This window comes from Megascapheus bottae, chromosome 17 (genome assembly GCF_031878675.1).
Source record: "Megascapheus bottae isolate mThoBot1 chromosome 17, mThoBot2.hap1, whole genome shotgun sequence".
NCBI classification, from domain to species: Eukaryota; Metazoa; Chordata; class Mammalia; order Rodentia; family Geomyidae; genus Megascapheus; species Megascapheus bottae.
This window is the reverse complement of record NC_143525.1, coordinates 4990065-5002940: the sequence shown is the minus strand read 5'-3', so window position 1 is coordinate 5002940 and position 12876 is coordinate 4990065. Positions and strand designations below refer to the sequence as shown.

General features: G+C 44.2%; 1 protein-coding gene across 3 annotated transcripts in view; it reads right to left on the bottom strand.

The window, feature by feature from the left end:
• Specc1 (sperm antigen with calponin homology and coiled-coil domains 1) overlaps positions 1-5397 on the bottom strand; it is a 243978-nt gene extending 238581 nt beyond the window's left edge. For all 3 annotated transcript variants that reach the window (XM_090349468.1, XM_090349469.1, XM_090349471.1), the window contains exon 1: positions 5366-5397. The gene's annotated coding sequence lies outside the window, so the exon portion shown is untranslated. The remainder of the gene's footprint in view (positions 1-5365) is intronic.
• Positions 5398-12876: the final 7479 nt, after the last annotated feature.

Below are 12876 nucleotides of genomic sequence, written 5' to 3'. Positions count from 1 at the left end.
GAATAAGAGGGTAATGAGAGGAATATGTTCAAGTAAGTCGATGCATAAAATTGCTTCAGCATGAAAACTGTTACTTTGTATAATTAATGTACATTAATTTTTTAAAGAAAGATGATTTGACAATCCAAACCCACACTTAAGTTCTATGACCTCAGAAAGTCTTTCCACTGAAAACATGTAATTATGCCATCTGCTACAGGTAGAATGCAGACAACATGAATAGTTAATGCCAGGTTGGTGCTTTACCTTTCTATTCTCAATACAGAACAAAGATCAGCTTCATATTAAGCAGTGGGCAGAATGAAGAAGGGATTGCTTCCTACATCTTCTTAGCTGTTCTTTCAATGAGTACCAAATCAACAGGTGCCAAATCTAAGCATGTCATCCTCCCGGAAGGCTTTGAGCATAGAACTAAGTGTGACATGCTACTTAGTCCTCACAGAATTTCCAATCTGGTGGGACATCAAACTCAGACAGACATAACATAAGCAACAAAAACTGCCCAATGTAATCACAGAAGGAAAGTAAGTGATAATATCTCATGACCACAACTGTAGCCAGAGTTGAGGAGGGGAGGTTGGTGGGGGTAGGGGAGAGGGTGGATCACAATGGTTCTGTAGGAAAGACATAATGGAGCTGTGCACTATTCACTGGGTGATGTGATGTTCATTTGAAGTGACTAGAGATCAATTAAGGGTAAATCATCTTAGATGTTTGAGTGGTTCCACCACACTCTGTCACTGGTAGGCCCCTTCAATCTGTTTAGCATGGACTGTACATACTTTAGCATGTTTCTAGGTCAGGAAATGGTTGGGCACTGGTGGTTCACATCTGTAATCCTACTCAGGTGGCTGAGATATGAAGATTGAGATTTGAAGCTTGCCCAGGCAGAAAAGTCTGTGAGACTCTTATCTCCAATTAACCACCAAAAAGCCAGAGTGGAAGGGTGGTTTAAGTAACAGAACCAGCCTTGAGTAGAAAGGCCAAGAAAGAATACAAGGCACTAAGTTGGGGGAAGGAGGGTGAAAAGATAGTGGAGAGAGAGAGAGAGAGGGAGGGAGGGAGGGAGGGAGAGAAAGAGAGAGGGAGGGAGGGAGAGAAAGAGAGGGAGGGAGGGAGAGAAAGAGAGAGAGAGAGAGAGAGAGAGAGAGAGAGAGAGAGAGAGAGAGAGAGAGAGAGAGAGAGAGAGAGTGAGAGGATATTTTCCTATGGGAAAGTAAAAAAAAATAGTCTGTGCCTGTCTTGAGAGCTTGACCTTAGGCAATGTCTTTAAGCTTCTTTTAATCAAGGCTAGCATTCTATCACTTGAGCCATAGTGAGTGCCTGGCACAGGCATGGTGGCTCACACCTTTAATCCTAGCTACTCAGGAGGCTGAGATCTGAGGATCAAGGTTCAAAGTCAATCCAGGGCACAAAAGGACCTGAGACTCTTATCTCCAATTAACCTCTAGAAAATGTAAAGTGGGGCCTGGCTCAAGAGTAGGGCGAGGGCCGGGAATTTGGCCTAGTGGTAGAGTGCTTGCCTACCATGCAAGAAGACCCAGATTTGATTCCTGAGTACCACATACATAGAAAAAAGCTGGAAGTGGTGGTGAGGCTCAAGTGGTAGAGCTCTAGCCTTGAGAAATCCCAAGGACAGTGCTCAGGCCCTGAGTTCAAGGCCAGGACTGGCAAAAAAAGAAAAAGAGTAGGGCAGTAGCCTTGAGCTGAAGAGCTGAGGGATGATGCCCAGGCCAAGTTCGAGCCCTAAAATCCATAAATAAGATCCACTAACAATAAATAAATAAGTGCAGTCATGTGTTGGAAACAGTAAGCAATTCAGAAGAGTATACATACACTCTATGATTCTATTGGTACAGAGTGGCTAAACTAATCTATTGTGTTGAGATCAAAGTAGTAGCTACCCTTAGTAATGAGCAGCAAAAGCAAGATTCAGGACCATAGGAGAAATTGGTTATGTGTGTTCAGTTTATCAAAATTAATTGATAGGTCTATGATGTAGCTCAGTGACTAAGTGCTTGTCTAGTAAGTACAAAATCCTGGGTTTGATCCGTACTACCAAAAGAGTAAGGACAAATACTGTTAAAAACTTTCATTGATGGGGCTGGGAATGTGGCTTAGTGGTAAGGTGCTTGTCTAGCATGCATGAAGCCCTGGGTTTGATTCCTTAGTACCACATAAACAAAAGGCCAGAAGTAGCACTGTGGCTCAAGTGATAGAGTGCTAATCTTGAGCAAAAGAAACTCAGGGACAGTGTTCAGGCCTTGAGTTCAAACCCTAAGACTGGCAAAAAAAAAAAAAAAGTAATTGATAATGTATGTGCCTTTGTGCAAATACACATCAATGAGCAGTTGCCTCCCCCACAAAAAAGGGGGTACCTAGTTATAATCTCAACAGGAATAAAATCTGTAATGATAAAACAGAAAAAGATTTTAAATTAGTCCAACAAAGACTAGGGAAGTGGAGGGCTGGGAATTTGGCCTAGTGGTAGAGTGCTTGCCTAGCATGCACAAAGCCCCAGGTTGGATTCCTGGATACCACATATATAGAAAAAGCTGGAAGTAGCGCTGTGGCTCAAGTGGTAGAGCCTTAGCCTTGAGCAAGCCCAAGGACAGTGCTCAGGACTTTAGTTAAAGTCCTAGAACTGGAAAAAAAAAAAAACAGGGAAGGGGTACAAACTGGCAAGCAAGAAATAAGCCTAATGCTGGGTACTGGTGGCATATACCTGTAATCCTAGATGCTCAAGAGGCACATGTGGATCTGAGGATTAAGGTATGAAGCCAACTAAGATAGAAAAGTCTGTGAGAGCCAGGCACAGTGGCTCATGCCTGCAATCCTAGCTACTCAGAAGGCTGAGATCTGAGTATCTCCGTTCAAAGCCAGCCTGGGAAACTAAAGACTATGAGACTCTTATCTCCATTAATCCCTAGAAAATGGGAAGTGGGCTGTGGCTTAGGGGTAGGGAGGTAGCCTTGAGCTGAAGAGCTCAGGGACAGTGCGCAGGCCCAGAGTTCAAGTCCCATGGCCCCTCCCACAAAAAAAGAAAAGAAAAATCTGTGATAGACTATATCACCAATTAATTAGCAAAATACCCATCTGGAGGTCTGGCTCAAATGCTAGAATGCCAGCCATGAACAAGAAAGCACAGCCGGCTCCAGTTCTTGTACAAAAAAAGAAAAAAAATAATGTAGGAAGATAATGCTTGATAGGATTAGCCAATAAATCCCAAAGTTTATTCCTTAAAAACGTAGTAAGTTAAAAAGCAACCATTCAACACATCTGACAATAAAAGAGAAAAATATATCATTTAAACAGAATTAACAAGGGAGATAGCATCTCACAAATACATAAATCTATTGTCTTACAGTAGATTACTATATGTATATACACTTATGCTAACATGTATTTAAGTATCAGTAATGTTATTGATTTTTCTAGGGGAAAAATAACCTGAGAAATACTGATAATGATCCTAGAAATACTTAATGGTTAGAGAAAAATGTAAAAGTAGTTTAATACTAATATCAACTTCCTAAAAACACTAACAGCAGTCCAGGCAGTCAGCAGTGAAAGTCTGCCAAACTTCAAGGAACAGAAAATTCTTCTACTCCAGAACACAGAAAATGATGGGAAAATTCCCAACTTTAGTTACAACAGTATCATGTGAATTACAAACACACATGGGGAAAGAGGAAAACTATATAACCAATCTCATTTATTAAATGTATATACCAATGTCACCCTTAAACCAAGGTATCAAACCCTACTTAAAATCTATCAAACAACCCAGAATGAATTTTTAAATGTGCCAAGATTTTAGAAAGAAAATTTAGCAATGTCGCCACTTATATTTGCAATCTTAAGGAAGCCAACATGGTCATATCAATGCATTCTGTACAAAAGCACCTGGAAAAAAAAAAGCAATCAGCACCCATCTCTGACTGTTAAAATCTTAGTAATTAGGTATAAATAGAAACTCAACTAACATTTACCGGTAAAGAGCCTTTTTGAGCAACAGTCCCAGAAAACCAAACCTAAGAAGAAGACATCCTATTGGGCCTTAAAAGTCAATACTGTAGTGTGGCCAAAGGAAGGCAAGAAAAAGTATAAATCTTAAGAGATACAGAGTTTCTTAATAGAATTATTTACCTGAAACAGTCAAACAGATCAACTGAAAATGAAAATTCATAGAGTTTAGTTGGAGGCTCCGCTTCCGTTTAAACCTGCTTGTTTTGGGGATTAATCTTGCAAAGTATGTATTTTCTAGACTGAGGCATTAGGATTGACAAGCTTGAGCCCCACCACACCCTGCTTCTCATCTTAATCATGGCAATAACACTGTGTTTTGAAATTGGATAACCAAATCTTGGGACACCAAAAATCGTTCTGAGGCGTTGAGCTGTGGCGCTGCTCAAAAACACTTTATCTCTAGCCTGCAGCTACTGCAGTTACCGAGGGATAAGCGTGTCAAGCCAGTCCCACGTCATGCATCCGACAGAGGGCAAGGAAGAGCCCTCTAAGGGAATATTTTCTCTTCTAAAGCGTATGCTGCTGCTTATTATATAAACTTTGCGTGCTGGCAAATGGAACTTCCGTAAAATAAAAATAAGATACATAGTCAGAGTCAAACAATAATAATTTTTTTAAAGGGCACATAAAAGTAGTTTTGTTTTGTTTTTGTCTCTGAGGCTTCTGGGCAAGGAAACTGTTCCTGTCACACTCCAGGCGAGCTCCGCATCACCTGGACGCCCCAGCTCATCCCTCCCTGCCCGCCGTGCCGGGGGCGGGGGGCGGGGGCCGGGGGCCGCTCTCGTCAGGCACCCTGAGCCCCTGAGACGCGCAGCCCGGGTCACTCCGGGTTAGAAGGGGGTCCGGAGCTGCGTGATCTTGAGGACGGCCAAGGGATCCTCCGTTCCTCACATCACACAGCAACCCGCACCACGACCAGCCGGGATGCGGGAGCCTCTCTAAGCCCCAGGGGTCCCGGCCGGGCGCACCTGTCCCACCACAGCGAGGACTGCGGGTGCATCCCGGAGCCACAGTCCTAGGAGTCACCTGGTCCTCTGTCCCGGGTTCCTGCGCCAACCCTTCTCCCTGGGCCCGGAGGGGAAGGGAGGGCTGCCACCTGCCTTTGCCACCTGCAACGCTAGTCCCTCTACTTCCAGACTGGGCAACACAGGGCAGGACGCCCCTCTCTGGCTGGGGACAGGAAGGGAACTGGGGTCACCGCAACCATCTCCGCAGCGCGTCTTTCCATAGAGGAGTCCTGCGTCCCCGCGCCCGGACTCCGGGACCCCTTTGCCCACCCGGGAATGATAAGACAGCTGAGGCTCAGCAGAGCATTGGGCTCGCGGCTCCACCTCACCTGTCCGGCTCGGCTTCCACTGGATTCTCCACACGCTGCTGCAGCCCGCAGCCCGCAGCCTGCAGCCCACTGCTGCCTGGCCGGTGCTCTCCGGTGCCAGTAGAAAGGTTCGGGGATCCCTCAGCGCCTATCCACCAGCAACCTCCAGAGGGCGCGCATGAACCGAAGCGAAGATCGCTGGGAGATGTAGTCAGGGATTCCCGCATCTTCTCCCTTCAGCATCCTTCAGCTTCCTCCAGGAGGCGCCCACGAACCAGAGGGAGGGTTACTGGGAGTTGTAGTCCAAGGACCTTTTTTTTTTTTTTTTCCTGCCTCCTTCATCCTTTGACTCTTCCAGACCTCACTCTCTGGGGCTGGGGTGTCTCACTGGGAGGCCTGACACCCCTCTCGGACCTCCAGCCTAATGATCCTAAAGCATGATACTCGAACCAGCAGCTTCTGCGACCTTGATGCAAGTAAGTATTCTCCATCTCACAGGATTTATGTGACTTTGGTTTTGTTCGCATTTGCAGTGGTATGAATGGAATACAGAGCCTCCCACCTGCTAGGCGGCCACTTTACCACTGAGTTACATACATCGCTATTTAGACTTTTCCTCCTCCCTGAAAGGAACTCGTGATTCCTCGTGTGATACATACACACACATCGATGTGTTCCTATCTACAGTGCAGGAGACTGAGACATTTCTGTCTAGCCTACACTTCCCCTCTCACCCTAACCTTTCTTCAACAGTGTCCTGCCACCATCTCCGGGATCTAGCTGAGGCATCTGGAACTCCACAAGGTCAAGACTAAGCTCAGGAGCTTCACTCCCCTCAAACTGATTCTCCTCCAGTGAACCTTATGTCCAGAGGCCGATGCGTGGACACTGTATTTATAATGACAAGGAAGTCAAAACATCACTAAAACCTGAAGGGGTAGGATGGAAGGGATTTCATGGAGTGAAGATCAAACAACCTGCTTTCTTTTCTTTTTTTATGTGCCAGTACTGGGGCTTGATCCCACGACCTTGCACTCTTATTTGACTTTTCCCCTTCAAAGCTGGCACTGTACTTCTGGGGCCATAACTTCACTTCCAGCTTTTTGGTGGTTCATTGGCAATAAGAGTCTCATGGACTTTTCTACTGGGGCTGGCTTTGAACTGGGATCCTCAGATCTCAGCCTCCTGAGTAGCTAGGATTTCAGGTGTGAGCAACCAATGGGTCAGGCAAACAACCCATTTTTGCCAGGTGTGGTAGAAGAAGAAGAAGAGAGGCCTGGTGGCTAGAAGTAAGAGTGCTGTTGAGGGTATTGTTTGGTTTGTTTACTATGGAAAATCAACACATTTAAATATTTATGAAAAGAATTCAGTTGATAGGGAGCAGCTGACTTTACAGGAGAGATAGTTAATAATGTTGAGTAGTATGTGTGAAGAGGGAGGTAGAGCTGTAGAAATACTAGAAGGGTGAGACTAGCCAGTGGTTCTCATGAACAATAATATCTGGAGATACTTTTTTGGCTGTTATAACTGTCACTCATGCCACTGGCATCTAGTGTATGGGCACTAGGGATCCTGATAAAAATGCCCTACAATGCACAAGTCAGGCCCCACAATAATGAATAAAAGGAGAGGGTAAAGGTTTAGTGTGGTAGAGAGACAACAACAAAGTCTTCTCTGGCAAGAAAGAGAGAAAAGTTACTTGTGAGAACTGCAAGAGAGGCAGGAGATCCTAAACCATGGGAACCAAGCTGTGTAAGAAGAAAAGGAAGGAGAGAACTGAGGGATTGGAAGTCGTGGGCTCAGCAGTTGGACTGTGTTGATGGCAGTGAGGCTTATTTTCCTTCCTGAAGTACTTGAAAAACTAAAGCAGAGAAGAGTGTTTAGTAGGAAATAAGGATAGTCAATGTTGAGCAGACCAGGAATTTAAAATGGAGGTATTTATTGAAAAGTGAACATTGACATCCACCCCCACACAAATCTATCTCTTGAAACCAATCTTGGCATTTGGGAGGTAATGAGGAACTAGGTAGATACACAATGTATGAAATTAGTGTCCTTATGAAAAATACCCCAAGATGTCCTTAGTGCAGTCTACCTTTGTGAGGAGGCATTAATAAGGAGCCATCAGGAAATGAGCCCTCCCCAGAGACCAAGTCTGCCTTGATCTTAAACTTCCCAGCCTCTAGGACTCTAAGTAAAATATTTCATTGCGGAAGTGGCACTGTGGCTCAAGTGGTAGAGTACTAGCCTTAATGAAGAGCTCAGGAATACACCCAAGCCCACAGTTCAAGCCCCACGACCCACAAAATAAATAAATAAATATTTCATTGCTACAGCCTTCCAATTTACCATATTTTTGTTATAGTATCCAGGCAGCCACTTGGACAGATCATAATCCAAACTGGACTCTGGCCTGGCAAAATATGATGCCCTATCTGGAAAATAACTAAAACAACAAAGGGCAAGAGTGTAGCTAAAGTGGCAAGCACCTGCCTAGCAAGCATGAGGCCCTGAATCTAAATTCCAGTACACGTTTAAAGAAGAGGAGGAGGAGGAGGAGGAGGAGGAGGAGGAGGAGGAGGAGGAGGAGAAAGAGGACCAAGACATGACTCAACATCAAGACCAGAAAATGTGTCTCTCTCACAGTGTAGGGGTTGGGAAGATAACCATATTTCACTGAGAAACTAGAAGCGCCTAAGAATAACCCACCACCACACCACATGCCACAACCACCCACTTCTCACATCCCTGTCCAAACAGAGCCTCTTCTCACCACAGTGGATGCTCCAGGTCCTGATCAAAGCCAGGCCTCCTCCAGAGCCCGGGACCCCTCCTCTGCTGGCTTCTTAAAGATGGCTCTCCACCAGCTCTTGTCCCTCTCCTGCATGGCATCATCCTCAGTCCTCCCCTCCCTGGGCCAATTCAAATAGCAAGTAAGCTCCAAACTTAGGGATATTTCTCCAGTGAATGCTTAAACAAATTCCTCTCACAACTACAACATTAGAGAAATTTTCATTCCCTGTCATAATACAGTAAAGAGGAAACCTTTGTACTCCAAAATCACCTGATAAAATTAATTATCAATTTGTCTTGCTTCCTCCCCCCCCACACCACTTTTTTTCTCCTAGTATCAGGGTTTGATCTCAGGGAATCACACTCACTCACAGCTTTCTTACATAGGCTGGAGGTCTACCACCTGAACCACACTTCCAGCACAGCTTTTAGCTGGTTATTTTGGGGATGGTATCTTGAGAACTTTTCTGCCTGGGTTGGCTTCAAACTTTGAAGTTCTCAGCTTCCTGAGTAGCTTATAGTTACAGGCGTGAGCCACCAGCACCCAACCAACACCAATTTCTATTGTTAAAAACTATTGGTGAGGGGCTGGGAGTTTGGCCTAGTGGTAGAGTGCTTGCCTAGCATGCACAAAGACCCAGGTTCAATTCCTTAGTACCACATACATAGAAAAAAGCCGGGAGTGGTGCTGAGGCTCAAGTGGTAGAGCTCTAGCCTTGAGAAAGTCCAAGGACAGTGCTCAGGCCCTGAGCTCAAGCCCAGGACTCGCAAAAAAAAAAAAAAAAAAAAAAAAAAAAAAAAAAAAACTATTGGCGAATTCAGAATACAAGGAAATTTTCTAGCTACCAGAAAGCTTAAACAAAACACTCCTTGGTGAAATATTACAAGCACTCCCAAAGTCAACCCAAGACTGTCTGCATTCTTCAAAGTTAATTGAAGATGTCAAGAAGAAATGAACCACAATGAAAACAATGCCAAGGCTGGTGGCAAGGACTCTGCAGTACTTTCCCAAGCAGGTGGCTGGCAGATCCCACAGGATGCTGCTGTGAGACTTGCACAGGAGGTGAAGAACAGAGATGTACCCAGGTGATGAAGAATATTATTTAGCTCTGTGTGTTGTGGAGGGACCCAGATGGATGTTACCTCTCCAGAAGCCGCAGCACTTTTGGAGCTCTGTCCAAGGGTCCTTCCATCTGGAATGCCTGATGCAAAGGTGAGACAAGAGTCTCATGTAATCATGGATTATAGTCTTATAGTAATCATGGATGGATGTGTCCAGTGGCAGGGGTGGGGCCCTAGATAGGTGGCTCATGCTCAACAGCAGATGTTATTACTCCTTGTCCTGTGGCAGTGTATTTACATCTTCCTGTTTTCTGAGCTTGGTCATGTGAATCAACTTTCTCTTACTATAACAAAAACCGGAGATAATCAACCATTGAAGAAAAAATACTTGGCTATTTTTACTCACAATTTCAGAGGTTTCAGTCTACAGTCCATTAGCTCTGTTGCTTGAGCCTTTTCTTGAACTCTTTCTTATTATTCTGCTCCCATATAATTGAAATAAATTGTGTGTGTGTGTGCGCTGGTACTAGGGCTTGGGCTCAGGTCTTCACTTTTTTTTTTTTGTGCCAGTTCTGGGGCTTGAACTCAGGGCCTGAGCACTGTCCTTGTATTTACTCAAGGCTAGAGCTCTACCACTTGAGCCACAGCCACAGCACCACTTCTGGCTTTTTCTATGTATGTGGTACCAAGGAATCGAACCCAGGTCTTCATGCATGCTAGGCAAGCACTCTACCACTAGGCCAAACTCCTGGCCCCAGGTCTTCATATTCTTTAGATCTTCAGTCTAAAGCTCTCCCAACGGAGCTATCTCAGCTGTGGGTCTTCATATTCGTGCTTAGAGTTTTTGCTCAAGGCTAGTGCTCTACCACCAGGAGATGAGTCACTCAGATTTGTCTGTCCAGGCTGGCTTTGAACCTCAGTCTTCAGGTCTCAGCCTCCTTAGCAGTTAGGATTAAGCATGAGCCACTGATTCTCAGCTCAGATAAATTCTGTTTATGATAAAGACAGCCAGAGTTTATTTCAATTGCTTGCAACCAAAAACCTTGATGGGTTCCTGGGGCTTCCTTACTCAATAGCAATTTAAAGGCTTTCTCAGGACCAGGAGCATTGCCTAGTGGTAGAGTACTCACTCAGCATGCACAAAGCTGGGTTTGATTCCTCAGTACCACATACACAGAAAATGCTGGAGTGGTGCTCTAGCCTTGAGAAAGCTCAAAGACAGTTCCTAGGCCCTAAGTTCAAGCCCCAGGACTGGCAAAAAAAAAAAAAAAACCCCACCACCACCAACAACAACAAAAAAACTCGAGCCTTTCTCAAACTAGGAATGGCAAACATTGTATAGTTCTCTGTAATCCATTCATTCACTTGTTCAACCAGCTCTCCTCAAGAAAGAAAATGAGACAACAAAAATTCTAAAGATAGCTGGGCACTGGTGGCTTAAGCCTGTAAATCCTAGCTACTTAGGAGGCTAGGATTTGAGGATCACTGTTCAAAGCCAGCTGGGACACTAAATTTGAGGCTCTTATCTCCAATTAAACTGTAGAAAAGGGCAAGTGGTGCCATGGCTCAAGTGGTAGAGCAACAGCTTTGAGCTGAAGAGCTCAGGAACAGTACTCAGGCTCTATGGTTGAGCTCCATGACCGAACAACAACAACAAAAAAAACATTCTAAAGGTTTACTGTGATTCTAGTTTAGTTTGGGGGAAAATACGTACTTTGAAGGGTACTATACAACCTGGGGCCCTATTGAAAGTACACACACATACACATACACACACTCCTTTCAATGGCCAAAGGAGCAGAGTCTAGGAAAAAAGACAGGATGGAGAGGATGGTTAACATGTTCAGGGATATAGCCCAATATCATTGGCTCACACTTGTAATCCTAGCTGCTCAAGACGTCTGAGGATTACAAGTGTGTGCCAGGGGCAGCACCCAGGCCAGACCTGCGACTGACAAGAAGAAGAAGAAGAAGAAGAGCAGGAGGAGGAGGAGGAGGAGGGGGGGGAGGAGAAAGAAGAAGAAGAAGAGGAAGAAGAAGAGGAAGAAGAAGAAGAGGAAGAGGAAGAAAGAAGAGAAGAAAGGGCTAGTCACATGGCTCAAGTGGCAGAGTGCTGGCTTAGAAAATATGAGGTGCTGAGTCCAAAATCAAGTACAACACAAAACAGAAAAATGGGGCTGGAGACATAAAATAGTGGTAGAATATGTGCTTTTCATGAACCCGGCCTTGGTTTTGATCCTCAGCATCCCTCTCTCTCTCTCTCTCTCTCTCTCTCTCTCTCTCTCTCTCTCTCTCTCTCTCTCTCTCTCTCTCACACACACACACACACACACACACACACACACACACACGCATGTGCACAGAAACAAAATACTTTTTTTTTTTTTTTGCCAGTACTAGGCTTGAGCTCAGGGCATGAGCACTGTCCTTGGACTTTCTCAAAGCTAGAGCTCTACCACTTGAGCCTCGGCACCATTTCCGGCTTTTTTTTTTTCTATGTATGTACCGAGGAATCAAACCCGGGTCTTCGTGCATGCAAGGCAAGCACTCTACCACTAGGCCAAACTCCTGGCCCACAAAATACTTTTTTAAATAAATAAAACTGATACAGATACTTGCCTAGGTGTTAAGAAATGCGCGGTGGCTAAGGTCTGTAATCCTAGCTACTCAGGAGGCTGAGATTGCAGTTCAAAGCCAGACCGGGCACTAAAGACCTAGAGACTTATCTCCATTTAACCACTAGAAAACCAGAAATGGGGCTGTGGCTCAAGGGATAGGTTGGTTGCTCTTCAGCTCAGGAACAACACCTAGTCCCAGGGATAGAGCGGTAGCCTTGAGCTGAAGAACTCAGGGACAATGCCTAGGCCCAGAGTTCAAGCCCCATGATTGCCAAAAATAAAAAAGTGAGCAAATGTCATCATTATTTTCTATGTACATTGTGCAAATTGAACTCCCTATCTTTAGAGTAGGGATGTGAGAGAGAAAAGTAGGGGAGAAGGATAGTAAGGATGACATTGAGCAAGATGTATTATGATCTGACTTATGGAAATGTAACCTCTTTGTACAACTACTTTACAATAAAAAATTAAAGAAATGCATGTGCAATTTAGTTTGTCATTGTGTTCAATATACACTATGTAAAAAATAAACTATATAATTTGGGGAGAGGGTTGCGAGTGGAGAATGAAGGAAAGGGAAAAAGGGAGTGACAAGAAACATTGTATTCGTAACCTGACTTACAAAATTGTAACTCCTTTCAATTGTACAACTCTTTAAAATAACAATACAAAATTATATATATATATAAAAAGTAATTTACACTCATTGCTATCACTAACAATAAAGGAGCAGCAGCTTGGATCAGATTTATTTTGTGCATTTTGCTACCACCTAGAGGACATATCTAGAACTGGCATAGTGTGTGTCCCCATACTGGAGACTGCTGCTTATTACAACAAAAGCAGATTTTTAAAATTGTTATTCTAAAGATGGTACATATAGGGGTTAGTTACACAAGCCAGGTAATAAGAACAATTCTTTTTGGAAAATTTCACTCCTTCCCTCACAGTCCCAAGTTAAAGCTTTTGACCAAAGTATGAACCTCCCTTATATGGAAATGATCTCAAAACCTCAGAATGGAAATTCAAAGATAAGATTGCTCAAATTTTATTAAAAGA